Source organism: Somniosus microcephalus, chromosome 6, assembly GCF_052327205.1.
Source record: "Somniosus microcephalus isolate GS21.2 chromosome 6, FLI_Smic_1.0, whole genome shotgun sequence".
Lineage (NCBI taxonomy): Eukaryota > Metazoa > Chordata > Chondrichthyes > Squaliformes > Somniosidae > Somniosus > Somniosus microcephalus.
The window spans coordinates 247,622,281-247,637,214 of record NC_140992.1 but is presented as its reverse complement, the minus strand read 5'-3'; the positions used below and the strand labels follow the sequence as shown (position 1 = coordinate 247,637,214).

The 14,934-nt window shown below is 41.1% G+C and overlaps 1 protein-coding gene across 1 annotated transcript in view; it reads left to right on the top strand.

The window, feature by feature from the left end:
• The window catches only part of pmfbp1 (polyamine modulated factor 1 binding protein 1), an 840,874-nt gene that overhangs the window by 146,043 nt on the left and 679,897 nt on the right, over positions 1 to 14,934 (top strand).

The window sequence follows — 14,934 nt, the reverse complement described above, 5'->3', positions numbered from 1 at the left end:
TTTTTTTTAATTTTGAGTTTACTCCAAATATTCCCATCGGTTCTATGCCAGCTGACATTTTTGTAAACTGACCCTATGTCCCTTATGATAAGGAGTTTGCCCAAACTGCTTGGTATCTAGTTATACAAATGTAAGAAGTCACACAACACCAGGTTATAGTAATAGAAATCACAAGCTTTTGGAGCGCTGCTCCTTCGTCAGGTGAAGTGGAGAGATGCATACAGTAGTTATACAGTAGCGTGACCCCTTGTTATATAAACTGGATATGGTCATGCTATTGTATAATTAGATCCTGGTACATGTACCTTTCCAGTCTTCTGAAAGGCAGACTGATTAACAGATACAAATCTTTATGCTGCTTTATTTTACAGTCGGTAGGTGAGTGCACAGAATAAACATTACATTAAATTGCACCTTTGATGTTTGCATTGACTTGTTCAGCAACCTCTTTCCATATGGGTGGACTTTAGTCAACCCTTTCATTGAGTTAGACCAAGGATTGCTCTGAACCTGGTTGGTTTTCTTGTGATAGGATAGCTTAAGTTCTTGCCTCTCTCAACAGAACTAACTTCTAACATGTGTTTCCCCATTCTTTTTTCACCTATCAGGACAGGAAGGTAAGGGCTTGACCTCTGACTCCTTCACTATCCAGGAGTTGGCCAGTATAACTGAGCCTTACTGAGTACTGTCCTCCTGTGTGGGGGTTTTTAGCAACTAACTCTTGCAGTTTCTCAAAATTAATAGGGCTAACCCACACAACAGTCTGAATAGAAGAGACTTAACAACCTTCATTGTTCAGAAGGCATGTCACATTCGATAGCTTGGCCTGTCTGCCTTTAAAACACACCTTCATCCTCTATCATCATTTCCTTGACCACTATTTCTAGGTTTTACTGGGCTATTTTGCCAACATATTGGACAGGTTCAATGAACTTAACATTTTTATCATGCATGGAAAAGTATACAGCTTTGTCAAAAAACTTTTTGCTACGGAGTAGCTATGTGCTGCAAGACAATGTAATTATTTGCCTGACATTGTCTTCTGTTTTAATGAACTGTGAAATGTCCTAGAAGTTACAGATTTAATACTAGAGCATTTGTCTCAGCGTTGCACAAAATTCAGCAAATATTTTCCTGAAAGAGGCAAATAAATTGCAGGGTTGGAAATCCATTTTCAGAAAACTCCATAGTAAAGGCTAAGATTGCAGTGAGTCTAAAAGAGACAATTTTAAAGTCATGTCTCTTGATCAGTCTGACTCTCAATTCAAAAAGAGTTCCCCGAGTTGTCTCAATGAGCCTTTGAAATACTTGTTCACTTTATATCAATGTAGATATGTGAAATGTGATTTCCTTCACTTATTTACATCAAAATCAAGTATAGAAGGCGCTTGAATGTAGAGATTGATTTGCAGTTATAACTCTCCAAAATCACACCAAGATTCTACAAATTGGGCGCTACCAAGCATGCACATCTTGCTCACTGATAAAAGGATGAGTCATCCAGTGTTCTTTTATGTTCAAGTTTATTCAGTTGTATAGTACTGGTACTGTGCTATTTATGTTGCTTGCTATCTTAAGCAGTATGTTATAACTCCTCTGCTTAAGAGGAGTTATATAGCGCCTTTAACGTAATAAAAGCTTCACAGGAGTATTATAAGACAAAATATTTGACACCGAGCCACATAAGGAGAAATTAGGGCAAGTGACCAAAAGCCTGGTCAAAGAGGTAGATTTTAAGGAGCGTCTTAAAGGAGGTAGAGAGCGGAGAGGTTTAGGCAGGAAATTTCAGAGCTTAGGGCCTGAGCAACAGAAGACACGGCCACCAATGGTTGTGCGATTATAATCGGATGCTCAAGGACAGAATTGGAGGAGCGCAGATATCTCTGGGTGGGGAGGGGGGCGGCGGGGGCTGGAGGAGATTAGAGATTGGGGGAGGTGGAGTTGTGGGGCTGGAGGAGATTACAGAGATAGGGAGGGGCGAGGCAATGGAGGGATTTGAAAACAAGGGTGATGGGTGAATGGGAATTGGTGCGAGTTAGGACACGGGCAGCCGAGTTTTGGATGGCCTAAAGTTTACGTAGGGTAGAATGTGGGAGGCCAGCCAGGAGTGCGTTGGAATAGTCAAGTCTAGAGGTAACAACGGCATGGATGAGCCAAGAGAATAAAATCCTCTTGTTCTATGCAAAAAATTCAGGGGGTGAAATTAGTCTTCACCAGTAGAGTGAAACTAGCTCATTGCGAATCAGCAGCCCATTTTACGTTGCACCCGACCATTGACTTCAATGGAAAAGAAAATTGGCTGCGGTGTAAAACAGGCTGCCAATTCACTATCGTTCGTTTAGCGCTACTGACGAAGAATAACTTCACCCCCATTGTTTCTTAAAAAGTGGGGGGTTTGCATGGCGCATGAATCTCTGAAGGGGTGGGGAGGGGTGCGGCTCAGCAAAAAAAAAGTTTGTGAACCTCTGCTTTAGGGTGGTGTTAAAACTCAATACAGCAGGGTTTGAAGCAGAGAGTATTCTATTCTGTATGGCTCAACTAATCACTGCTGTAAGCAGTTGAATGATTGTGGGGAGCTCCTTTGTACATTTATGCATAGCTTTCATTGTCATTAGACACACATCTGGGTTATATGTGCTAGCAGCAGTCAGGTACACACATTTGTTACTTGGTACTTTGTTGTTAAAACTGCTGCTATTGCATTTTCTAATCTTTGGATGTATGGCAACAGCACGCCGGATTTTTTTCATCACAGTGCAACTACGACTTAGGTTAAATAGTGCCTTTAGAGTAGTAAATGCCCTAAGATATTTCACAGAGACAAAACAGACACTGAGCTGTAGATAGCTTTGAGGAGGCTTTTAAAGATGGGCAAGAAATGCCAAGAGGATGGGTCTAGGGAGAGTTTTACTGACTAAGAAAAGCCATTGCTGGAGATGTTCAGGTTGCATTGGGACATGTAGGAATTGAACTAGGTAAGGTTCAGCATGGAGGGGAAGTGGTGGAGAAGGATACAGTGGTTCACTACGTAAAAGCCGAGGAGGGGTAACGTGGTATGGTCGCATCACAAAAGATATTTTCAGTGACTGACCAGTGGTCTCCGTGCTGTGGGTAGAGTAGAAGCTGGAGTGAAAGAATTTGAAGAGGGAATTGTAGGAGAGGTGAGTGCGCAGCTGGGGTAGCAATGACATGTTTGAGGACCCTCGAGCAAAAGAAGGTTAGAGGGGTGATAGTTCGTGGAAAGAGGAGTTAGTGGTTTGATGCTTTTAGTACAGGGTATTGAGTAGGTGACGACAACAATATTGAAGGTGAGGGAAACTGCAGGAACAAAGCTAGCCATTTATGATATCAGCAAGTATTAGTGCGAAGAAAGGTAGTTTTGTTGGGTGGGCAGGGAACAAGAGATTCTTCTGAAGGAGATTTATCTGATTTCAACGTTCAAGAAGCTCAACACCATACAGGACAAAGCAATCCGCTTGATCGACACCTCATTCACTCGTCTAAACGTCCACCCCCTCTACCACTGTGGCTATAGTGTGTACTATCTATAGTATGCACTGCAGCAACTTGTCAAGTCTTCTTCAGCAACCCCCAAACCCAAGACCTTCACCACCTAGAAAGGGCAGCAGGCAGATGGGAACACCTCCACCACTTCCTCTTCACCTCCAACTCACATACCATCCTGACTTGGACATACAGCGACGATGAAAGACGGCGATATATCAAAATCCTGGCACTCCCTACTGAACAGCATTGTGGGAGTACCTTCACCACGCTGACTGCAGCAGTTCAACAAGGCAACCTACCACCTTCTCCGGGCAACTAGAGATGGGTAATAAATGTTGACCTTGCCAGCAATGCCCACATCCCGATAATTAATTTTAAAAAGCACATAATTAGACTTATTTGGAAAATTAGAAGCATGTGGGATTAAAGGGATGGTGGCAACTTGGGTATGTAAGTAGCTAAACGGTAGGAGGCAGAGAGTAATGATGGATTGATATTTTTTTGACTGGAGAGAAGTATGCAGTGGGATCCTCCAGGGTTTGTATAAGTGTGAAGTGATGCACTTTGGGGGGAAACATGGAGAGGCAGTATCATCTAAATGGTACTATTTTGAATGGGGTGCAAGACCAGAGAAACCTGGGGGTTCATATTTACAAATCTGAGTTGCGAAGGTGGTTAAGAAAGCGTATGCATACTTGGCTTTGTAAGTAGAGGCATTGAATACAAAAACAAGGAAATCATGCGAAACCTTTATAAATCACTGATCAGGCCTCAGCTGGAGTATTGTGTACAATTCTGGGCACCGCACTTTAGGAAAGATGTCAAGGCCCTGGAGAGGGTACAGAGGAAGTTTACCAGGGTTGAGGGACTTCAGTTATGTGGAGAGATAAGAGAAGCTGGAATTGTTCTCCTTTGAGCAGAGACGGTTAAAGGGAGACCTTCTCGAGGTATTCAAAATGATGAGGGATTTTGATCGAGCAAGTGGGGAGAAACCGTTTCCTCTGGCAAGCGGGTCGGTAACCAGAGGTCATGGATTTAAAATCATTGGCAAAAGAACTAGAGGGGAAATGAGGAGAAATGTTTTCACGCAGAGGGGCGTTAAGACCTGGAACGCTCTCCCTGAAAGGGCGGTGGAATCCGATTCCACAGGGAAATTTCAAAAGGCAATTGGACATGTACTTGAAGAGATCTAATTTGCAGTATTCTGGGATAAAGCTGGGATGTGGGACTAAATTGGACAGCTCTTTCAAAGAGCCGGCTCTGGCACGACTGGCCTCATGGCCTCCTTCAATGCTGTAAGATTCTATGATTTATGGAATTAAACTAGGCCAAATTTCTGAATTGGAATGAGTGTAGACCTTGTTTTGGGCCTGTCTTTTGGGAAATTGAATTAAAATTTCCGTATGTAATGCTGATATATTTCAGTATTGAAGAAACTGCTTAGGTTTGACTTTACAGAGTATGGTGTTTCTGTTTAGTAATAATGGATTTTAGAGTATGACTACAGTGCTTTGATTATTGTACAGAGGTGCTCTACAAGTATGCAGCGAAAATAGAGCATTTAGTGCCGAGACCTTTTTATGAAGTCACTACTTGACAGTTTGGAGGTGTGTACTGCAGGGAAGTGATAATTTTGCCACTTTTTGCCAGGTGTAAAATGTGTGAATTATGGCATTTTGTAACCTAGCTGGTCATGTTAACAAGTTTGCACTGTTGTTAAAGTAAAAGATGTTTGGAAATTGGTGAACAAAGAATTTAATTTATGGAGCTTCTTTCACAAGTGTATGTTGCAAATGGTGCATTTTTGTGCCATTTAAAAATGTCTAATTGAGCAGGATAGCAGTTAAATGGCTTGTTTTAACCTGCTGTAATCAGCAAATCAAGCCTAGACAATGATTCCCACTCCAACATGATAATTAGTATGTTCAGTTGAGTGCCCAGCCATGAGGAAAAAATTGTAATGTTGTCTCGCTTGGAGAGAACTCAGGTTAGCAATCCGAAGATCAGTATGAGGAAAGCGACAGATATCTGTATTGTTTCGATGCTCTCTCATCTTTTCACCTTTTTACATATTTTTATGCTTCCTTTGAGGTCTTTCTACATTATGCACTCGTAATCATTCAAGAAAAACTAGTCAGCATATCTACTTCTGTCATTACTGTTGTGGAACTGGCTGCTACTGTGTGTGCAACAGCAGCTCAGAGTGTGACTCATCTGCTTTTCTTTCTCACTGTCTCTGTGGAAGTGCCTTGTCTCTGCTTAGCACCTTGGCTGAGATTTGGTGAACACCATATGGAGAATTTTGGGCTGAAGCCAGCATGTTACCACTTCATAGCACAGCATGTTGCAGCCTTAATGTGCTGTGCATGGAATTACTTTGTTTAGTATATTCCCTCCCTATATGTCCTGTGTGAAGCGGTAAGATCAGACTCCTGGTATTTTCTTCTTTGGCAGTTTTCACTTAAGCAATGACAGAGTATTGAACAAGAAAGTGACCATAATCCAAAATAACTCCATGGTTTACTCCCCATTATACCATCTGTTTAACTGCCATTTTACTTGTCTGTTCATTGCATATCATCTCTTGGACTATTATCACCCATATATAGTATAGTTAATACTGAGCAAGACTGCAACAAAATACAAGACGTTACTAAACTTGCAGAATGGACGTGTAAATGGCAAATTAATTTCAATATAGATAAGTGTGAGGTGGTGCATTCTAGTAGGAGAAATACTCCTTCATGGTGAAACAGCGATTTACATGTACTTCTTGCAATTTAGTATACTGTATTTGCTGCTCACGATGGGGCCTCCTCTACATTGGGGAGATTAAATGCAAATTGGGTGACCGCTTTGTGGAACACCTCCGTTCAGTCTGTAAGGGTGACCCCGAGCTTCCAGTAGCCTGTCACTTTAATTCTCCGCTCCACTCCCACTCTGACCTTGCTCTCTTACACTGTTCCAACAAAGCTCGAGGAACAGCACCTCATCTTTTGATTAGGCACTTTACAGTCTTCTGGACTCAACATCGAGTTCAACAATTTCAGACCATAACCTCGGCCCCTATTTTTTCCCATGGCAGCTGTTGATGTTTCTGCTATTCCCATTTACACCTCTTCTAGACTCATATTTTGTTTCTTTACTTGTCCTATTACCATCTCCTTTTGCTTTGTACTGTCATCTCTTTTGTCTTTCAATCTCTCCTGCCTTCCACCCTATCACAGACCTTTCCTTTTTGTTCTTTCCCCCTCTCTCTCCTTTCCCTGCCTCTGTACCTGCTTAAAACCTGTTCCATCTCCAGCTTTTTCCAGTTCTGACGAAAGGTCTCCTGTTTCTCTCCACAGATGCTGCCTGACCTGCAGTATTTCCAGCATTTTCTGTTATTTCAGATTTCCAGCATGCACAGTATTTTGCTTTTGTATTTAAAATGGTTTATTGGTTAGGAGACTATCTGATACATTTCTAATAACTGACTGACAGAGAGAACCCTTTAGCAATGCTGTAGAAACAATGAGCAGTAGCCACTCGGTGGGCTAGCTCCAAGCATGGCCTGGAGTTTGCTCTGTGGTCGCATCCCGGAAGTTGCACCTGAAGTTGCGCCTATTTTGCCGGTCAAGTTACATCAAAGTGTTCTTCCAATCTCATTAGAATACGCCCAAATGTAAAATGGGTGGAAATCAGCATAAACAATCGGGGCCCAAAGAAACACTGAATCCACACCATATATTTCTTCTTCAAGTATGAAAATTAAGTTTCAACTCGTTTAACCATCATTCACGCACAGCATGTTTAAGAACCTGCAATAGGGGAAGCTTTTCAATTTTACTGTGACTTCGACTTATGCCATAAAAATGCATTAAAGGAAATAGAAAATACAAAGCAGGTCTCGGTGAGGATACATTTTTAAAAAACGCTCAAAAAAAATTGCAAATAAACACCAAAACAACGACTTTCTTTCTATGCCTAAAAAACTGATCGCAATGTGATGAGATCTTCGAACAAGCGCAATTGGAGGATATGCACATTTGAGAGTTGGGGGCGTCACCAGTTTTGTGGGCGGAGATTTATTCAGGTGGAGGGTTTGATGGACAGCTGTAAATGATCAAGGACACTTGGATGTATTGTAGTTACGTGCATAACTCACTTACTCCCAAAATTCCGCATTCTTTTAAGCCATTTAATTGGTTTGTGCCCGGATTACGCATGTCTCCTGACAAATGTGGAGGAAATTCCAGGCCCATGTTGCATTAAAGACCTTTGTAAAGCAGGTATGTTGCTGTTTGGGTTTGGGAGAGCTGTTTTTAATTTCTGCCCTGGATGGTGGGTGAAGAGGTTAGTCCTCATCTTTGATCAGTTCAATTTTTGATGTTTCTGTGTCTGCTTTCCAGTTCCACTTATGTTTTATTAAATAAAATTGCTTTTTTCTAGTTTAAAAATATTAATTAGCCAAATATAAGTGTGGAATATACATTTTTAAAACTGCTGTCCGTTTCAGTTGAAATCTGGATCTAACTTTACTGTTGCTTAAATTCTTACTACAATCATGGCAAGACCAGTTCCTGCCTTATCGATAACAACAATAACTTGTATTTATATAGCACCTTTAACGTAGTAAAACGTCCCAAGGCACTTCACAGGAGCGTTATTAAACAAAATTTGACACCGAAATACATAAGGAGATATTGGCCTGTATTTTCCGATGCCTACGGGTGTGTACAAGCTGTGTAAGGGCATAGATATTTTCCAGATCGGAGGCCTCTGCACGCAGGAAGCCTCCGATCGGAAAATACGGTTTCGTGTGGGTTTCCCGACGGCACCAAACCACGCCAGGCGGGCCGTCGGGTTGAAGGACTTGGAGGGGTCGCGATGTCGGTGCTCAGGTGAGTGATGGGTGCATGAGTGTAAAGGTAAGTGTGTTTGGTGTGTCTAAAGTGTGTAAAGAACTTTTACTTACCTGTACTTACCTTAACAGCCTTTCTTCCTGTAGCCGTCGGGAGTCCATCACTCACCCGGAACTGAAATTGAATGGCTGCGATCTGTCAAAAGTGACAGCCTTCAGCTTTGAGTGCCGGTGAGAGTTCTAACTGAGTCTGTGCAGAAGGACTCATGTTAGAACTCAAGTGTCAGTGTTTCACAGCTTCAAACAGCTGTGAAACACTGATATTTTATCTGTCAAAAACTCTTGACAGATGAAATTGCAGTCTGTGACGTCACCTGTTGCCGGGTGGCCCTTAATTGGCCTGCTGAGCCCGCTGGGCGGGCTCAACAAGGTCAATCAAGGGAAAATCGCGTGGATTGGCCGGACGTCGAAGTAGGCGGGTCAAAAACTCGAAAGGGGAAGTCCCGCCTTCTTCCCGACAGGTTCGGGAAAATCTACCCCTATGACTTCGGTCTTCCCAATATTTAGTTGGAGAAAATTTCTGCTCATCCACGACTAGATGTCGGAGAAGCAGTCAGACAATTTAGAGACAATGGAGGGGTCGAGAAAGATGGTGGTGAGATACAGCTGGGTGTCATCAATGTACATGTAGAACCTGACGCTGTGTTTTCAGATGATGTCGCTGAGGGGAAGCATGTAGATGAGAAATAGAAGAGGGCTAAGATAGATTCTTGGGGGACACCAGAGGTAATGGTGTGGGAGCAGGAAGAGAAGCCATTGCAGGTGATTCTCTGGCTACGACTGGAATGGAACCAGGCAAATGCAGTCCCATTCAGCTGGACGACGGTGGAGAGGCATTGGAGGAGTATGGTGTGGTCAACCATGTCAAAAGCTGAAGAAAGGACGAGGAGGGATAGTTTACCTATGTCACAGTCACATAGGATGTCATTTGTGACTTTGCTAAGCCGTTTTGGTACTGTGGCAGGGGCGGAAACCTGATTGGAGGGATTTAAACATGAAGTTCTGGGAAAGATGGGCATGGATTTGGGAGCATGTTCAAGGACTTTGGAGAGGAAAGGGAGGTTGGAGATGGGGCGATAGTTTGCAAGACGGAGGGGTCAAGGGTTTTTTTGAGGAGAGGAGTGATGACAGCAGATTTGAAGGAGAGGGGGACAGTACCGGAACAATATCCGCTAACATGGGGGCCAGGAAGGGAAGTTGGGTGGTCAGCAGTTTAGTGGCAATAGGTTTGAGGGAGTAAGAGGTGGGTCGCTTGGACAAAATGAGCTCGGAGAGGGCATGAGGGAAGATGGGAGAGAAACTAGAGAAAGATGCGAGTTCAGGGCTAGGGCAGGAGGGAACCTCAGAGGAAGTTTGGCCTGGTGGGCGAGGGGAAGGGAGGGAAGCGACAGAGACAGCTGAATGGATGGTCTCAATTTTAGTGACAAAGAAATCCATGAGCTCTTCGCACTTGTTGTTGGAGGTGAGGGTGAATGAGACAGGGTAGAGAAATTTAAGAAGACGATTTGCAGCAGAGAAAAGATGCCGGGGGGGTTATCTTCGCATTCCACGATGATCCTGGAATAGTGAGCAGTTTGACAGACGAGAGCAGGACCCGATAGTGCTTTAAGTGGTTCAGCCAGATCTGGTGACGAATGGCTAAACCAGTTGTCCGCCATATACGTTTAAGTCTGAATCCCTTGAACTAAAATGAAAGGAGATGAGGGCTATACCAGGGGAAACGACCAGGGTGAGAGAGAGTAATGGTTTTAATTGGAACTAGGGCAGGAGGTGAGGGTGTGGTTGAGCAGATCGGTAGCTGCAGAAATGTTGTGGTGAATGGAGGGCCAAAGGCTGGACAGTTGGGATTTTGAAAGTGCAGTTGTGAGTGAATTGTGCAAGCAGAGGCAGGAATTCAGTTTTCAGAAATCAGAGTTTATATTAACAAAGCTTGAGTATAAAATTATATTAATTGAACTACGCTCTGTTATGACCAAGGTGTGATTTGGTGATGAGAGCCACAGCGACCGACATCTGGGCAGATCAAGTGGAAGGCATAGCCAGGTGGGAAGGCTTCAAATGATAAAAAACATTTTGGGTACTGAATTCTTTTACATGTTTCAGTTGATTTGCAGGATGTGTTTTTTGTAAATCTGTATTGCTCACTGTTAAAGGAGCAAAGATGCAGAAGTGCACTTCATTCTCTGGAAAAATAGTTTTGTTGTGTTCAACTTCTGCAGTGCCATCATTTTTAGAGAAAGAAAAATGTTGTCATACACTAATTAAAATTAGAGTTACTCAGAGTGTTAAACTAATTGTTAGACAAATAACAACCTCTGTACTGTGGGATAATTAATATTTCCATTATTGGTCCCAAGTTGCAAGCCTAATGGAAAGTCATTAACAAACTTGTCATTAGCGCTGGCTATTATTTGGCTTTTACAGTCGTATGACAGTGCTGAGAAATATTGCCATTAGTTAATATTCAGTCTCGAAGTGATATTTACATCAGAATTTAAAACTCCATAATGCATTGACATTTTTTTTTTTAAATATAGTATAGTGGCCAGAAAAAAAATTAAAATAAATATTTTAAAATAAAGCAGTATTTGTGGTGTGATGAGGTACAACTTTGCAGTATGCAATGACTTAAAGAGTAATCGGGCAAGACACCTGACATCAGTGAAATGCATTCTTTGGAAAAACAGATACTTTGCATCAATATACACCATAAGTAAGGACAATTTATGTTTTCTATATAAATATATTAATATCTTTAAATTTTGAAAATTAAATTCAAAGTACAGGAAACTTCGCGATATCCGGCACCGACGGGACCGGCGTGATGCCGATCTATGAAAACTTCCGGACAGACCAGCGCTAATGTTGAAGGATACGGATGTTTTCATCTCCGTATCTGACAACAAACACTGTTGCTTAGCAACAGCTTGTAAACAGTCGGCCCGTACCTTGGAAGCATCTCTGTAGCTTAGCAACAGCTTCAGAGAGGCTTTCCAGAGACTGACTGTTTAAAAAAATGCTAGGAGAATAAAAAAAATGCTAGGAGAAGAAAAAAACCTAACAAAACGGCTGCTGATTTCTGCCGTTAGATCGAGGTTTCCGGCCATACAACCTCCGGATAAACCAAAGTTTCCTGTATATTTTATTAAAAGGACTGATCAGTCTGGATTTTTTTCATTGGTATTTATGTGTTTAAAAGTAAATACTGATGATGCCTCAGGACAACTGAACTCAACAAATCTCTTCTCATTTTATAATTATTAGAAGAGAAAATGCTCCTATGTTCGCTGGTATGTGGATAAGGTTAATATTTTATATTTATAGTTTTTCATAAAAGATTGTTGTCCAGCTGTGGTTTGACCCCTTTAATAATAAATGATGGATGTGAGAATTACAGAGAGAACTGGAAAAAAAATCCAATTTTGTCTTGGCTGTATTAAATGGAAACTGAAATATGTGATTTAATGCATGGTATGAATGGTTGCTATTATGTGTTATTAACAAATCAACCTCCTCTTTCTATAATATGAATCCTTATCGCACCAGGAACAGCATACACGCTTTTCTGTATTGATTTATTGCTGCTTGCCGTATGACAGTGGAAAGTAATGAGTTGACTATGTTTTTGATAGGATTGTGCAGTAAGTTCAGCAAGTTTTATCTCCGTCACTTGATTAGATTTTGCTAGGGTTACTTAGTTTGCAGAAAACGCTAACTCAGCTGTTACAATTGAATTGTTATGAAATAGATAATGGAATTTGAAGCATTTTGCTGTGTGGACCTGGTGGTGTTTTTGTAGATCAGAATATTGTGCAAACAGAGGCAGAAATTCCGTTTTCAGAAATCAAGAGTTTATATTAACAAAGTTTGAGTGTAAAATGATATTAATTGAACTACCCTCTGCTGCGATTTTTCACAATTATTATTTTTAAATGTTTCCCTCGTGTTTTCTGATAATTTTAGAAAATGCTCCTTCTGCAATTTTTAACAATCCTCCTATTAGGAATCCTATGAAATGTGCGTTAGTGATGGGTAAGTTTACAGAGAGGATGTTTTAAATGCTCTTTGTTAATCCTGAGAGCCATAAATAATGCTTGGTATCTGAAACTGAAATGCATCCAAAACAATGTTCCCGCTAAGGTGAGACCGCGCAGTAATCTGAAAGGTCCTGCACAGGCTGCTCCCCGGCTACTGCGCATGTGCAGTAATTTAAAGGGATCGCGCATTAAAAGAAAAGGGCCGTGTAGAACAAAGTGCAGCTTACAGGGAACACTGATCCAAAAGTGTTAGATTGAGGAGATTGTTATGTTTAAATTCTGATCATACAGTAGTTCGCTAATCACTTTGCCAACTAACTTTATTGCTAGGTTCAGACAGGGTTGTTCTGAAGTAGATTATTATACTCTTTAATTATGCTCAGAGATCCATATCCTTCAATCATCAATCTCCACAATAGAGTGATGGATTTGATTCCATCGATCACTTTATGGGGAAAGTATACATTTGTACAATTAGATTTTTTGAAATTGGTGTTGTGTAAAGTAGTATAGCTGCTGCTTGATTCCAAAGCTCGAGATGAACAGATTATGCTTAGCACAGAAATAACCTACTGTACAGAATTATTAAATTATTTAACAAAGTTTAATGCAGGTGACATTTTGTTTTAAGGTGCAATGATTTTTTTAAATAGTTTCTCACATTATTGACCACAGGGTCCCACTTCAGAGACTTGAACACAAAATCTAGGTTAACAGTCCAATGCAGAACTGAGCGAGTACTGCACTGTCTGAAGTGCCGTCTTTCGGATGAGACGTTAAACCGAGGGCCCGTCAGCCCCCTCAGGTGGACGTAAAAGATCCCATGGCCCAATTTCCTGGCCAATACTTATCCCTCAACCAAGATCACCGAAGCAGATTATCTGGTCATTATCATGTTGCTGTTTGTGGGAGCTTGCTGTGCGCAATTTGGCTGCTGTGTTTCCAACATTACAACAGTGACTACACTTTGAAAGTGCTTCATTGGCTGTAAAATGCTTTGGGGCGTCCTGAGGTCTTGAAAGGCGCTATATAAATGCAAGTTTCTCTTTTTTTAAACCAGTTTATTTTCCTATTGTGTTTAGGGACTGTATTTTCACCCAGGTGCTGGGTGACAATACTCGGAACATTTTTTCTCATTGCTTCTGGAATAAAAGTGCCAAGATCACCCAGGCCAGATATTGAACTGGTGTGACACAGTGCAGGGCTATTCCTACTGTGCCTTAACAATACTGTACCAGTGTGTGATATCACTTTCAGATTTCTGAAAGAAGGTGACACTGATGTGGGTTTAATAAGTTAGTTTTATTTCCAAACATTGGCATCAATTTTTTGTTGGTTTTTAACTTCTTAAATCTGAGTATAAACTCTTGAAATTTGTATGTTGATTCCATAGGGACTATTCGTTTTTGTATCTTCCCCCGAATGTTATGTTGGTATTTGTGATTCTTACTGAATACCAGAATTGCTAATTGGTTTAATCTGTTAAATGCATAATTAGTTTGCTAAATTATTCTTGGATCAGGATTTCTATAAACTTCAGCTAAAACTAGCCAAGTCCTTGCCCCACAGGTCCTTTTAATAATCATTCTGTAGTTCATTCTAAATAAAAACAGAAAGCACTTAACAAAAGCATACATTTTAAACAAAGTGAGATTGAATTTTGAAACTGCTCCTATTTTGAGACAAAAAGATAGGGGATTAACTAGCTAATGAACTGATGAGAAATGTCTGAAGTTTTTATGATTTGGTTCAAGATGTTCTGTTGCAGCATATTAGAAATGGAAATTCAATCCAGCTTGCTGATCTCCCATAGTGTTGCTCATGGTTAGCCTGGGGTCTGGAGAATCATTGTGATGTTTTGCTCTTGGTATGTGTTGAATTTGGCTTATATTCCTTTAAGGCCATTGCTGAGGTACTCCCTGTGGGGAAGCGATCTAAATAAACACTTGCTGAGATCAATTAGAGGCTAATTGTTAGGGGTAGTTACAAGGTACTTTGGCTGCTGCTTGTGAATCCCTAGCTCCTGCTCTTGGAGAGAGACCAGGTTAATGAGGTCAGACAAACCAACCGGAAATGACTAGTGTTTTATTTGTTTTAAGTATATATATTTTTGACACATTGAAGTGTGACAAATGCAAGACTTTTATTTATCTAGATAGGATGAATGGGAAGTGGTTTGGTTGACTGGAATTCTGTGCTTGGATCAGGTTGATTTTTATTTGGAACTGACTGTATCTGTGTGTGTATATATTTTGCAACTGTTAAAACTTAATTATTCATGTTAATCTTTTTTCATAAAGTAACTTGGTGAAATGCTCCTGACCGCCCCCACTCCAATCAGGTCTGTGCCTTGGGGAGCTGGAGCTGGAGCTGCTTATTCCTGTACTGTTGAGTTTCCATGGAAGAGCCTGATACGGGAAGAGCTTGATGGGTTCACTATTGGGCCTGTCGCTTAGAGCACAACAAAATTAACAGAAATGTAAAAAA